We start from the raw sequence: 16,436 nt of genomic DNA on the forward strand, positions 1-16,436 counted from the left end.
TGGTTGGACAACATGTTGAGTAATAAGGTTGATTGTATGAAGGAGATGGCTCGAACTGTGTCATCTAACCTAAGGTAATTAGAGATTCATGCCACTCTATTTAGTGCATTCATCACAGTTTTGGATAACTTTAAGAGTGGGTGGGATACTCACCTAGGATTTTTGAAGACTATTTATGCTAGCATCTTCAAGTATTTGGCATCTATATATAAGTTTTGCACAACACCCCATATTTATAATTATTGTCAAAGGGGGATAGGATCAGTGAAAAATGTACAGTATTGAAGAGTGGAATTATTTGTCTAAGGGGGAGCCGTAGAAATTCTTTTGATTCTTTTGAACCGGTGTACAGTGCTCGACACTTAGCCATTTTTCACGAGTGTTGCCATCAATTCCAAAGGGGGAGATTGTTGGAAATTGACACTCATCGGTGGTTTTTGGTGGTTGATTATTGGTTTAGGGTTGTCACTAATGGAAACTCTTCATAGAGATTTGATCAGGTGGTCATAATTCTTCTTATCAGGAATCAAGGGTTAACTAGTAGCTTGTTAACCAGTATTTCAAGAAGAACAAAGTATTTTTGGGTCTAGAATATTTCCGGTGATTGCGGTGCATTGAATAATGTTTGGGATGATTGGGTTGACTTAGAAACATCATTTTATTATTGTTTTGGTGATCCATATTTATCTTTGGTGATCTGGTCAAGCCGACATGAGACTCCACGTTACAATAGCAGGTCGATATGATGTATGATCTATTTTGTGATTGTCAGTATATAAGTTTGGTGTGGATGATATTTTTGTTGAATGATGAAATTGTATGTGAGCAAGTGGTGATCGAGAATCCTTTGTAGAATAGTTTCACATGCACATTCTTGATCTAGTAGCTGAATGAGACATAGAACAAGGCAGAACAAAGCAAAACAGAGAACGTGATCCAGTCAATATATTTAGCACTCAACCAGATCTCATCGAGGCATTTTAGATTCTATTTTAGAGTTCATTCATTGTGATTTATCACTATAACTATCTTGTAAGGCAATGAGCCTTCCTTGAGGGTTGTAGCCTTTCGGGTTATTGTAATTGAGTAGTGAGCTCTAGGCAGTGTGTCTAAATGCCTAAGCATTCCCATTTTGTAATATTGTTTTTCTACTGGCCATAGTGGAATAATATTGTGGGTTCAAATCCCACTGTGGTTTTTCCCATTTGGGTTTCCATGTAAAAAATCCAATGTTATGATCTTGTGGTTGTTTCTTTTATCTTTTTGCATTTCAGTTTCAAGTGTTTGCATCTAGTGGTTTAAAGTTAAGTTTGAAAATATGCTAAACGGTAGATCACTTATTCACCCCCCTCTCTCAGTGATCCTTGATTCCAATAGATCCATCTCAATGGGGCCCAAATTTCAATTGGGGCAGGTGTTGTATTTCCCTGATGCTAATTGATGCTTATGGCCCCACATGACCATTAGAGGTCGACCTAATCAATAATTTACCTAGATGCCCCTATATAAAGATATTTTATCAACCTAATTTCATCTAAGCATCATAAGTTGACATATGGTAACATTCTTGCATCCATGAAGCATTCATTATCAAATATTTTTAGAGATCTTGAAGGTTACATATTCATCATTCAACCATTGTAGAGCAAAAATACATCATTCCTATCCAAGAATGTGTGTGTGATTAGGGTTTTGTCATGTTCATGCCATTTCATACAACATATGTGATTGCATTCAAAGAACAAAGAATCATCATCAACACTTGAAAATCTAAGGTATATCTTTACATTATTCATCTCAATATTTACATTATTTCATTCAAAGTTAATTCCTAAACTGGGGTTTGACTTAGGCAAGCTCTTATTCCCAACAATTTTCCCCTTCTTTCTATGTGCAAGAAATAGGTACAGATCCATGTTTGAGACGATCAAGAAGATTCATAGAGACAAATAGGTTCACCTTTTGATGGAAAGAAATTCGGAGGACCAAGGCAACCAACAACATGGTCCCAAAAAATTAGGCTGAACTTTTGGGAATGGGTCTGAATCATCTTCTTCTACTCAGATCTAGGTTGGTGTCTTTGTATGATGATTGTAGCTCACTATTTATGCCTAATCTCTTTAGTATTCACCCATTTACCGTAATTTTAACATTTTCACAATTCAACTTAGAAAGAGGGAATCAAACCCTAACTTAGGTGGAACCTAATCAATATTTTAGAGATTTTTCCCTAGAGACATTAAGCCTAGATCTAGGCCCATCCCTCTTTTAATGTAATGGTAAATTAAGAAAAAATAGCGGTTTTGTTACCTTAATTGATGAAACCCTATTTTTCACCTATTATAGAGGTTATGCCACATGTTTTGGCATTTACCAAGTAGGTAAAACCTCCCACATTTTGTGGGGAGTTGGAGTTAATGCACCTCCTGGATATATATGCTATTATTTTTCTATATAATAAGCACTATACTCTCACCTTCACTAGTTCAATGATATCTCAATGAGAGTCTTTTCAAAATTCTCTTTGTCTCTATTTTTCTCTCATTTCAGATTTCTCTTCATTTAACTATTTTGATATTCGATCATCTATTGCTTGGAGGTGCATGCAATATGCGATCAACATGAGATCCTGGCTTGGTTCTTGCTTCTCGTAGAATCCAACAAGTCCTCTACCAACATTCAAAAAATCTAGCACATGAGGCAATACCATTTAAAGTTACTTTTGCATCATTGGCCTTGGCCACCATTTGTCTATGCATTTTGTCTAACAATAGAGTGGAAAAATCAAACTTCGTGTTCACATTATTTTCTTATATATCTACATCCATGAACATTAGGTGAATTGGTATCCTTTTCTCAACACATTCACTCACAATCTAGAAGAGTGAGTAGTAGGTCTTGATAGAATGGTGCTCACAAATTTCTACAGTGAAGGGCTCTTTCTACAAGAACAAAATATTAGCTAATTTACCCTTAGGACACTTAAGTTTGTGTTTTAGGATCTACAAAGGTCACTTATACACACTTTGATGGGTTGTGTACTTTTATTTGAAGGCATCAAAACTGATTTCCTTATTTGCAAATCTACTCAAATCAAACACATAAAATATATGATTTTGTAATTGATATAAATAGGAATCCATTTCTTACTAGGACACTTCCTTATTTTGCATTATACCTTTGTGCCACAAAATTAAAAAAATCCACATCCACAAAGATATTGGGAACAACCACCTTACATATGTTGAGGACCCATCCATTTTTCAATGGGAAATGAGCCAGTCACATTTGATACCAAAGTTCAAAGAGTGACTATGTCCAAAGACTGATATAATAGCATCCCTTACTACTTTAAGATCATCAACAAAATTATAATTGGTATCTCCTAGGTCAAAAATATCACATGCTTCTTTGGAGTCCCAAGGTATTGTAGAAACAAGTCCTCTTTAAATCCCTTCCTTGTTCCAGATGTTCTAACTATTTTATCACAATCTTAGGGTGTTACAATATATGCAAAATACTAGAATGCTTCTCAAATTTGAACTTAATTCAAATTATATTAGCACTTGCAAGCCAAATAATACAAATTTGAAATTAAATTCAACAAGATATAACTCGGAATTTTATTTACAAACCAGTTGTACATAAAACCCTAGCTCATGAAATTGAATTGCAAAGAGATGGGGCACTTTGGAAAATCTCATTGCAATTGATAATACTCTTAAAAACAATACAGTATGTAAAAAATTAGTTGGAATCTATCATTTCACCATAATTGTGTATTCCTTCAGCCAATGGAACATGAACTAATTGTTCTCGGCTTTGAATACAGGTCGTTGATTGAAGATTATTATAGCAAGATCTACGATCCAGATTCAAAGGATTGGGTTTTAAAATAAGCTTACACACTTAGATATGACTTAAACCAACCACATCATGACAGGTGAAATATACTTTACACTATCATAGCATTGCATGAGGAAACAAGACCCACTTCTTTGATAGCACATTGTCATGATAAGTCTTTGCTAAGACTAGTAAACCATCACATGGTAATGCATCCTACTCAACTTTGACAGTTCTAACAATGTGCCTTTGCGATTGAATGAAAATATAGCTAACTCAGAAAAGCACTTTCTCTTATTTGATTGACCAAACCTAGACCCAATATTACACATGGTGTAATCATGCAACATCATGGGTCTAACAGATCTTACTAATCTCGAGTCCAGGAGATCATGATGGCCATAATCTAACCTTAGGAAATAAAAGAGCTAGACTTGGGAAATGTTAGAGTTATGGGACGAGCCGATAAATAGTAGCTTGGGCTTGGTTTACAATGACACAAGACACATGAAGATATAAATGGATAAATCAAAAATTATAGTTCAAATAAGGGTTTAGGGTTTAAGGAAAAGACCATTTAGATTTACCCAAATTCTTACAGGGTTTATAAGTTAGAGGGAATAACAACATATCAGGGTTCCATCAAATGTCTCACATATTTAGTTACTATTTTTATACTACTTCTTGTTGATGTTGTTAATACATTGTGTTAGAACCCAATTTGTCACTTTCAACATGCTAGCTCTATATAATCTTGAACCATCACTATAATATGCTTATCTATTTGTTTAATCTATAACTAACTTACCCATTTTCTACTTTTGTTGTTTACATTCTTGACCAAGGTTGATCATGTTATTCTATCCCACTTTTATTCTATTTATTTGATTTCAAATTTCAATTATTTTATCTTCTTAAAATGAATTTTTATAAGTATAATTATTAACCATTGTTTTTTCCTCCAAAGATTTGTTGTCCTATTTCTAGAAAATATATTTAAGACATTGTCTTAAAATAGTAATCACATTTTTCATAGGATACCCATCATAATCTTAATTTAATTGAATTATTTACTCCATTACATCGTATTATTTACTTTAGCAATCTTTGATCATGCTACATTTGACATACGTTCTATCTCTTATCAAAAGTTAATGATCTTCCAATGAATGATTTTCTTGCAACTTGTAAAGGTGAAATATATTATTGAATAGAAACAAAATATTATAAAATCTCTTATTTGACATACGTTCTATCTTTTATCAAAAGTTAATGATCTTCCCATGAATGATTTTCAGTCGGTTGGAAATGACTGATATTATAAAATATGGGAAAATTATTGTGGCTAGAAACTAATCGAATGCGACATATATTAAAGCTGAAAATCTATTCATACTTATTCCTACCTGTTAATTGTTTTTTAATCCTTCACATGGATTTAAATATCAGTTTACTTATATTCCTAATAAATCAGACATTACAGGATGTGTGGTGAATAATTTGAAGCCAACGTATTTTCTGACCAATTCAAAAATAATAGGGTAGGCTAGACATTTGTGAGTTCAATATCAACTACTCTACTATATCTCCATAGAATTAACAACTGATTATATTCATTTCTAGTTATTTCTCATCAATTACAAAATTTGAGCATTCTTTCATTAAATATTATATTAGTATATCTATATTTTAAAAATATTAAGTAAAGTGAGTCAAGAGATATCAATTTGAAGACAGGTATTGAAGATTAATATAATTTAATTAAATGTAGTTTAATATATATGTATGGATATATAGACAACATTTGATTCTCTCTTTCAATAATCTTGATAATTGATGCTAAGAATTCATGTGAAAGGTCATTTAATTTGGAGGAAAATATTATTTAGCTAACATATATAATAAATGGATTTGTTTAAAAGACTAAAAAAAACTTGAAAGAATTCTCACACTACAACCTTAAATATACTAATCATAGAATATTAGTAAACCTGAGAGTAAGGTATACTTCATGTAAATTGATTTTATCTCACTACTATATTTAGATTTTTTAAGTTGCTTGTGTGATATATAAGAAATTTTCAGCCCTAGTATATATATTTATTTCTCCCTTTCTTTTCCCATGTAGATAGTCCCATATATCTAAGATCAAGTGGTAGTTCCTGTACTATTAAATTTATTGAGTTTCTTGTAGCATAAGAGTTTTCTAGTCTCAACATACTTATTTTGTATTTGAAGTGTATGGAATAGGAGTCTTAGCTTCAAAAATTCAAACTATGAACTTAGATGATCTCTATTCCTACTTGTTTCATTAAGGAGAGATAATCAATAAGATCCAACTTCAATCCCTTAAATGAGAGCTAGATGTTGTATGTGAGTATTCTCCTTTTTGTTGTTGGTTTGATTGAGTTGATGATTAAATGTAAGAACCACATAAAGAGATAGGAAATTGGGCAAAATAAGCTTAAACAATAAGCTACAAAACAAAAATGCAAATTCTGAAGACATATCTAAAAATGTGATGTTGAGAAGAACCCATTGTTGCAATCTAGGCCTGAAAATGTTGGTCCATGTCAATAGGCACCACTATCCAAGGGTGTTTGAGCCAAATTTGAAGTGCGGATTCTAGATTAGGATGATCTGTAGATCGCACTCCTAAAATTTCAGTCAAAAAATGTTCCACACTAGAGTGGATTGGCAGTATCCAAGTTTTTTCGCATGTTCAAAATCTAGAACTATGCATCTCTTGTTGGAATACAATGAATCCAAGAACACTAAGAGGGGAGGGGTGAATCAGTGTTCTACCGGTAAAACAAGATTTTAACTTTTTATAACATACACATATAAACTGGTAAATGAATAAACATATAACATGAAGTAAATAAACCAGCCACATAAATGAACACCATAATACACTGAATTTTATACGTGGAAAACCTCAAAGAGGAAAAACCACAGTGGGATTTGTGACCCACAATATCAATTCACTGGCCATATGAAAGATATTACATAGCATGGGGGCATGCACATGCAGGAAGGCACACTGCATAGACCACACTGCTCAACACAAAAGAGCCTCACTGACTACAAGATTCTGCTGAGATAAAATAGTAATGGTGAACTCACAAAATGCATCTGTAATGCCAAAAAGAGTTTCGGTTATAGCTTCATTCTATACCGGTTCATAAACCTTGAATCCTTCTACCGGTATCTCCTTTCCTCCACGAATGCTTTACAAACCATCTATTGATCATTGCATGATATAACTTTCACATACAAATGACCTACATACATATTCTTCTCATCACAAAGTTCCACTACCTTGTCATATATCAAAATGACCTAACAGACTGACTTATATACCCTCTATAAACAATATGCCTTATGTCAGCTTACAATACATTACAAAAGATATTCAATGTCAGCCCTATACAAAATGATTTTACAAATAAAACTTCCTTTGGATCCCAGACTAATGTCGGCTTCACTAAAGTGCTGGATGTTGGTATCGGTGTTGGTGATGACCCTGAATACTCCAATGTCGGTATCTACTGGTGTATGCCTCCTAATGTTGGTATATGTCTTCTATAGAATCTTGTTTCCATAAATGATAACATATGAATCCAATGAGTGTCAATTGCCAACAATCTCCCCCTTTGGCATTGATGGTAACTCTCATGTGAAAAATGGATTCCCTATCGGTTCAACTGAAAGATGAAACATGCTCCCCCTAAGCTGATTGACTCTGTCTGCAATGATATCCTCCCCATATTTTTCACATATATATACTCCCCCTTTGGCATCAATGCCAAAGACTGATGAAAGAAATGAAATAATTGTTACAGATTACTTTACCGGAGCTTGACCAATTTCAAGATTTCCGGATAAGCTTTCTCTAGAAACTGTATATAGGTATCCTAGTTGGTTTTGAATGTTTCAGATATGGATACAAGTCCACTCAGTAAATGTGCTATTGTTTCTTTCTTAGTGGCTTCTACCGGTGTGGGCTTCGCAAGCATATCAATGCATTCTCTCTTATGTACACCAAGTGAATCCAATCTTGGACTCACCAAACCTCTGAGACTCCTTGCTCTCCGAATGATCATGTCTCTTTCCTTTTCAAAAGAAAAAATTTAGTTCTCTAAAGTCAAAATTTGTCCATCAATAGATTTTGTAAGTGAAGTTAGTCCCTCAAAAGAATTAGCAATATTATCAATCTTTTCTTGTAACTCCTTTATCCTCTTATCTACATTTGTTGTAAGAATCTCTATATTACAAAAGACCCTGTAGATGTTAGTACAATGTTTCAAAGAATTTTCAATAAGTATAAGTTTCTCTTCAACCTTCCTCTTCTCTGTCTGAATAATCTAATCAAAGCGGCTTTCTTAGCCAAAGTAAATCTTTCAAGTGCATGCCGGTCGGAAATCTGTTGCAACAATTGAAATTTTTTAGATATGTGCTCTATCAATACCTTAAGCTTGTCGGAAGGGCTTGCTTCATTTTCAATCACACAATCAAAAATCAATCTGTGCAAAACTATTATTGATTGATCTATTATTCCTTTGTCTGCAGATCCCTCCTTCATTAGCTTTTGAGTAGCCATCATCATTAGCTCTGTGGGACCCATCTCTGTGATTGATTTCTTCTCAAATTGAGAAGTGTCAATTGCCAAATGTTTTGCTGGGGAATCAACTACCGATATGGTACTAGGTATCTTATTAGTCTCATTTTCCTTATCCTCTCCTGGTGTATCCCTTTTCTCATCCTCTTTTGCACAAGTGGTTTTACCACTTGGTGCAGTATCTATTATTGTCGGTGGAGTATTATCCACAATATTATCTGTAACCTATACATTATCTAATTTACCTTATTCAGACTGTACAAATGTAGTCTCTGTTGGTTTAGTCTGTACACTTTCATCAGTTTTAGGATTATCTATCGGTTCATTCAAAATTTGATCTGAACTTCCCAAAATTTCTTTCCCTTTAGATTTGTCTGGAATGGTGGGAGTTGTTTCCTTAGAAAATTCTTCTTGAGAAGTAAGGAAATCGGGATTATTTTGGAAGAATTTAGCCCAACCATCTCTGGTCTCATTTATTATTTCATTGACTCTGCCCATCATTAAGCTTATTTGATGGGTTTTGCTGCTAAAGATTGTTTTATTTGCAACATCTATACACCTTTTCATTTCCTCATTATTTATATTACCAAAAATGCCTAAAAGTTCAACTTCTTAAATCTCTTTGTCCTTCCTGATTGCATCTAATCTCCTTGCATAGATAACTTATTATATAATGATAAAGGAATTTACTTCAAAATCTCTACCAAAGCCTTCCTATATATGTCTAAATGTAACAAAATTTCTTCTTCCATTTCATTTTGCTCATTATCATCTAAATCTTCATAGAAATTTGACACATTCTTCAAGATTCCATCTTTAGTTACCTCATCTATCAATTCTGCACAAGTCATTGGGGGAATGATGGTAACATTACCAGATTCAATTACTTCATCTACCACACTCTTTTTCTTCTTGCTAGGGCTTGTAGGAGGAGATGGAGAAGGTTGCCTCTTCTGAGTAGGTTTCCTTGCCGGAGGTGTAGATGCAGTTGTTACCTTTCTTACTAGCTTCCTCCTTGGTTCCACCTTCTTCTCTTCTACCAGAGGCTTGTTATCTTTCTTCCTCTATACATGCAAGAGGTTGATTGTCCTTTGGATCAGAGTTAGAAGTGATAGAAGAAATGAAAGTCTCAAACCTATTTACCTCAGGAGCACTAGCCGCTGTCGGTTGATCTACCAGTTTAGATCCAGAACCTAGTTCTATATCTATCATGTGAATTACATTTTGAACAAATGCAAACATTTTGTCTATTTTATTTTCCCTCCTTTTCTTGTTGAAGCCAATTTTAACCTCAAGAGCCTTCTCTTTTGTAGTGCCAAAGTGTTCAACCTTATCATCTAAAGGAACATCAATCAGCATTTTAGCATATAGTTCCAAGATGTTGTCATCAACTTTTCATACCCCAATTTAGTGACCCATATTGTTCTTGGTTCCACCGCTTCCATCAGTGTCTCATCTATTTTCACCATGAAGCAAATATCAGTGGAGTATTTCTCCACAATGTGTTTGGAGATTCTCTCCCTTAGTCTCATGCTCTCTTGAAAATTTTTAAAGTAGCCCCAAAGCTTCTCATCCTTGTTACTACCAAGACCATTGATTGCATCTTTAATCTATATACCTACCAATATGTCATGAGCCCAACATTTCTTTCCCAAACCCTGTAGCTCATTCATGAAGTACAACATCAAGTAGACAATAAGATTGCCAAACCTGAATGTTCCTTTCTTAACACCTTTGATTTTGCCAAGATTTAACATTAATTCACTTCTAAACCATTCACACAAGTCATACTTTCCATTATTCTTTATCATTTGATATGTAGCATGGATACAGGAACTGGCAACAAAGTTCAATCGACTTGATTGGGTTACCTTGTAGCCGATGATCATGCTGGAAAATTTCACATTTGTATCTTTAATGGGGTTGACCCTCATCGACCTTCCATCATGGGTTGTGTCGGTGAGATTTTCAACCGCAGTGTTGGAGATCTTCTTGCCTGGTTCCTGTCCAACTTTGGGTAAGTCGGTGACCACCTGAATTATTTCTTTGGTGATCATGTGATTCATTATGGACACTACTCAAAACATATCTAATCACTTCATCCTTGAATTCCAGTATATACAGGATTCCAGTTAACCCTAGGTCTTCAATGATTTGATATTCTGGCTTTGATTGTTTTGGAGCTGCCTAGTATCACAGATTGATACATTCCCTTGATTTCCTCAATGCCTAAATCCTCCAATGTGCAGTGAATATAGGCCCTAACATCTACCACATAAACCACGCCATTGGGAACCCTAGAAAATGCACAAATAGAGTCTTCCTTCATTGCAATTTGAGGAACTTCCTTGAAAATAGGTCTAATCCTATCCTTAACCCCAACAACAGTGGGATTTGCAATGAAAGTAGGAGAAAATGATGATCTGGATGCCATTTCAAAGAAATACCTAGAAAATGATCATCGGTTTGAAGATCTTGATCACTTCTTAGATAACAGCTAGAAATCTTTTCAGAATGCCTTTGCTCGCTCTTGATCGTCTATGATTTGCCTTAGCTTTGCTCTGGTTTGCTCGAGTGCTGGATGAGTCAAAATGAGTCCATTTTCCCTTTTATCAGCGAGTAAACCCTAATCATTCACTGTCATAAATGCTTAGCGATGTACCCTACTGGATGTCGATTTCATAGTTTTATGCCAGATAAAACTCCATCAATGATCAATACTACTCTCCAGATCTCTTTCGAGGAATATGCAAGATATGCAATGAATTTGCCAACCCTTAAGGTGTATGCCTCAGTTACCAGTTGAATTTCATGTCGCTGCAGGAATGCTCTAGTCTACCGGTGGAGTTACCAGTGCAGTTATCAGTGTAGTTGCATCTCCACTTGGTTCTTCAAATTTTCTAAACCATCTCTTTGTGTGGTCTTGTTGTATTTCATCTACCTTGTTCTTTCCTTTCTCATTTGTTTTGCCATTGCTAACTGTTGTAGTCTTGCTTCTTCAATACTTAGCCATATGACCTATTTTGTTGTATGCATAACATGTAATATTGTTCTTTTGAATTTCTTTAACATATCTAGTGTCATTCCTTGATATGCATTGATTAGCCAAATGTCCAAACTTTCCACATACATGGCATTTAACATTCATTCTGCAATCTTCTGACTTATGACCATATTTCTTGCAATTTGTGCATTGATCGAGAATAGAATTCTAGTTTTGATTTGCTCTATTTCTACATTGTTTAGCCATATGCCCAAATTTATTACAAATAAAGCATCTACCATTGAATTTGTAAGCATTAGATTGCCTGACCGGTTTCCTCTAGTTTGATGAGTTCTGCAAACCAGTTGACTGATCTTCATATGCAGTACCAGAGCTTTCACCTTGTACAAATCCAAGTCCTCTAGAATCTTCACTATGCCTTTGTCTTTTCAATAAATCATCCAACTGTGCAGCAATAATCCTGAATTTTTCTTTATACTCACTTGTAGTAGTCAAATCATCTCTCAAAGTTATTATTTGTCTTTCAAGCTCTTGTTCATTATTCTGGGATTGTACCAAATCAATTCTCAATAGATTATTCTCATGAGTCAATCTGTCACATTCTTCAAATTTGTTCTTCAGAGATACAACAAGATTTTCTTCCTTCTTCTTTCTATTCTCAATATCTTTTGACATCCTCATAGTTAGGTCTTTCATTTCATTCTTCATGAGCATGTTTGCTTGACTCAGCTTCTGACATTGTTCCTTCAGTGCATTTTTCTCTTCATCATCCTAGTTTTGCAAAAGTTCCTTTCTCCTATCTTGAGCTGATGATAACCTTTCTTGCATAAAAAGAATGAATTCATTAGTAGAATTCAATTCATCTTGCAACTTTAATTTCTCCAACCTTTCAGCATCATAATCCTCAAGTTCCATCTCAAGTTGTTTCTCCACAGCCATGTTCAATGATTTCGGTTTCAGGATCTTCCTCAAGCCATTAAACTTCCTCTGAGGCACCAAGATCCGATACCAATTGTTGGAATATAATGAATCCAAGAACACTAAGAGGGGGGGGGGTGAATCAGTGTTCTATTGGTAAAACAAGATTTTAACTTTTTATAACATACACATATAAACCGATAAATGAAGAAACATATAACATGAAGTAAATAAACCAGCCACATGAATGAAAACCATAACACACTAAATTTTATATGTGGAAAACCTCAAAGAGGAAAAACCATGGTGGTATTTGTGACCCACAATATCAATAAACTATCCATATGAAAGATATTGCATAGCATGGGGGTCTACACATGTAGAAAGGCACACTGCCTAGACCACATTGCTCCACACAAAAAAGTCTCATTGACTACAAGCTTCTGCTGATATAAAAAAATAATGGTGAACTCACAAAATGCATCTGTAATGCCAAAAAGAGTTCTGGTTATAGCTCTGTTATGTACCGGTGCATAAACCCTGAACCCTTCTACTGCTATCTCCTTTCCTCCAAGAATGCTTTACAAACCATCTGCTGATCATTGCATGATATAAATTTTGCATACAAATGATACATATCCTTTGCATCACATAGTTCTACTGCCTTGTCATATATCAAAATGACCTAACAAACTGACTTATATACCCTCTACAAACAATATGCCTTATGTCGGCTTACAATACATTACAAAAGATATTCAATGTCGGCTCTATACAAAATGATTTTACAAATAAAACTTCCTTCGGATCCCAGACTGATGTTGGCTTCACTGAAGTACTGAATGGTGGTGTTGGTGCCAGTGATGACCCTGAATACTCCATTGTCGATATATGTCGGTGTATGCCTCCTAATGTTGGTATATGTCTTCTATAGAATCTTGTTGCCATCAATGACAACATATGAATCCAATGAGTGCCAATTGCCAACATCTCTATCTACTCTTTGTGAATCTATGTCACCTACACATAGAAAAGAAGGGAAAATGTTGGGTTGTATAGGGGCTTTCCTAAGTCAAACCCAAGGTAGGAATTAGCCTCCAAAAAAAAATGATTATTAGAAAGAGAGCTTACACTTGGTAGGGAAGAGGCTAGATTTGAACTTAAATATTGAATTGACAAAATTATACCTCAGAATTGATAATGATGGTGATGCAATTCTCTTTGGATACTAGGACCCTCAAGTGTTGATGCAATAACATGACATGACAAAATAAGATCAATCATGAAGACATACTTGCATAAAGATTGGTATAGCTTGTTCCTCCATAATTATCAAATATGAAGAAATTCTCTCATAATACTCAAGTTGTAGGATGCTTAGGGATCAAAATAAATTAGGAAATATGTTCTTATATAGGGTTCTCAAGGTATTTCATAAATTAGGCTGACCAGATTAGATAACAAATGGTTGGAACAGACACATCGACATGTTTAATTTTTGGACCATTTTGGGGGACTATGGTGCCTAATGCCATGGTCCACCCATAAAGGGGTGAAACAAAGGCAAATGTGGAGTGCACAAGTCCAAGGCATAGGATCTAGTCACCAAATAAGGACAAGATGACAATTTGGTAGTAACAAGGCTAGAAATACGCTTGAGATGAGCTATGAGGGGACACACTAAGACAAGGGCCCAAAAAAGAATGCAAAATCATAAGGGGTTATAATTTACAACACTAAATTCAGCCCCCACTTTAGCAGGAGTATGAATTTATGCACATACTCATGGTAAAGTAGGAGAGAGAGAGAGAGAGAGAGAGAGAGAGAGAGAGAGAGAGAGAGAGAGAAGTTGGGAGAAAGGCTATTTAGAGATATGATATCACAAATTTTGAGAGTGCAGACCCCCAAACTTAGGATCTTAACTCACACAATCACATGCAAAACATAAGGAAAAACAAAATAAAAGGTAAACAAGGTAAAACAAAAAGATACCCAAAGGATTTAGTACCAAAAACAAATCCTCCAAGTCAACTATTTGAAGAGACTTTGATAATCAAAATATCCCAAAAGCTAATATCATTCACAAAATGTTATTCCAATAAAACAAGAGATACTCTAGAAAGAGAAAGAGAATACAACAATTAATGACACAAAAAACCATGATCTAACAACTAACAAGTTATGTTATGCTATGGGTCCATTGAAAACCATGAATTCAACTAGCCAATAAATTATGTTATGTTGGGTCCTTCATGTTAAAGGCATGTATTTCAAGTTGTTCTATGTGAGGTGATCCATAAAAAATAGGGTGAGTCGTGAATACTACTAGACAACAATGTGTGTTATGTTGTGTGATTTGTTTTAGAGAAAGGAGAGACAAATAAGTCTAGCAAGGTGCATTATGCTAGTTAACTCACACTAAGGAAGAGTACAAAGAAAAAAAATATTTTTCTAGATAATCTATAAAATAAAAATGTAAAATGGTTGTTGTAGAGTCCACCAAACATAAATATTACAAAACAACATTATTTTGTAAATTAATCTAAAACTGTGACTGCAAAATGGGTGTTGAAATATGCACCAAGATATGATACTACAAAATAGGTGTCTTAGTGTACACCAAGCTATGATACTACAAAATGGGTGTTATAATGACACTTAGCACAAACAAAAAAGAGGCCACATATGCCCCCTCTTAGTATGTCAACACACCTCCATGTTAATAGCTTACGGAAGATATAAATTCATTTCAAAGATAAACACCTTCACCACCAAGGAGATGTCCTTAACAAAAATGCTTACATTCCAAGATAGGAGAATACAATCTTCATGTGAGGAAAAGATATTAAACACTACTAGATGCTGAGAGGGGTGGGTGAATCAATTTATACTAAACTTGATCAAATTAAACACTTAAACCATAATATTGTTAGACACAATGCACCACTGAGAGGGGGGTGAATCAGTGGTTCTCAAACTTTTCCCTTTAACTATCCCTATGAAAGTATACTGATTAAAAGATCTAGCTGAATGCAGACTTACCGGTTAGTGAGGAGAGTAGACACAAATGCATTCACACAAAGGGAAATCACATAACACTAGTATGTACGATGAAAACCCAAGATGGCAAAAACCTCAATGAGAAATGTTGTTGGAGACTACTGCTCCAATCTAGCCTCACAATGAAACTCTATTACAATGTTTAGGGCACCAACCCAAGGAGCACAAACCCCTAACTTGTTTATGGCCTACAACCCAAAGGGGATACAACCCAAAGGAGCTACAACCCCTACACCGAGCTACAACTCAGTAACCAAAAAAACATTCAAATACAAAAGTAATATCCTGGTTACAAAAGAGTTTTACAACCTCTGCACATAACTTCCTTTTGTCGATGAGACACCTTCTTTGCTACACCGATTCACTCTTCTTCTTCTTTCATCTACTACTGCATTGTTGGTAACCTCTGTCAGTTCACCTCTATTCTTCTTCTTCTCTGTTGGATCTCCTCCTCACTGCTCTTCTCTTTAGTCCTCTCAATTGTCTTCCTACTAGTACAAGCACCTACTGGTTATCTCCTCAGATGTACTCTAGCTACTATATCGGTTGCTCAAACCATACCGGTTAACTCTCTGTTGAACCCTATCATCGGTTTAACCTTCACTCCCTCAGTCACTCTTCTCTTCTTCTATTTTCACTCTGACTGATCTAACTCTCTCATGCAGCACTCAATCACTTCACAGCAACTCTATCTTCTTCCATTCAGCAACAACCTTTAATGATTTTTGGCTTCCTTATTTATAACCTGATTTTCGCACCAAAATTCAATTCAAATCACAGGCGGTTAGGGTTTCCTCATCAACCTTGAGGAAAACCAAATCCAATCAAATCTTATTCAATTTGATCTCCCAGAAAGTTGTTTGCACATCACCGCCATTAACACACCTTCCAATACACATTTTTTAAATATAGAAAACACGACCTTGTATCTCGACCTACATCTGTCAAAATGCCATTAATATCTCTGCTATTTCCTTTTTGAGGTCT

This window comes from Cryptomeria japonica, chromosome 3, assembly GCF_030272615.1.
Source record: "Cryptomeria japonica chromosome 3, Sugi_1.0, whole genome shotgun sequence".
NCBI classification, from domain to species: Eukaryota; Viridiplantae; Streptophyta; class Pinopsida; order Cupressales; family Cupressaceae; genus Cryptomeria; species Cryptomeria japonica.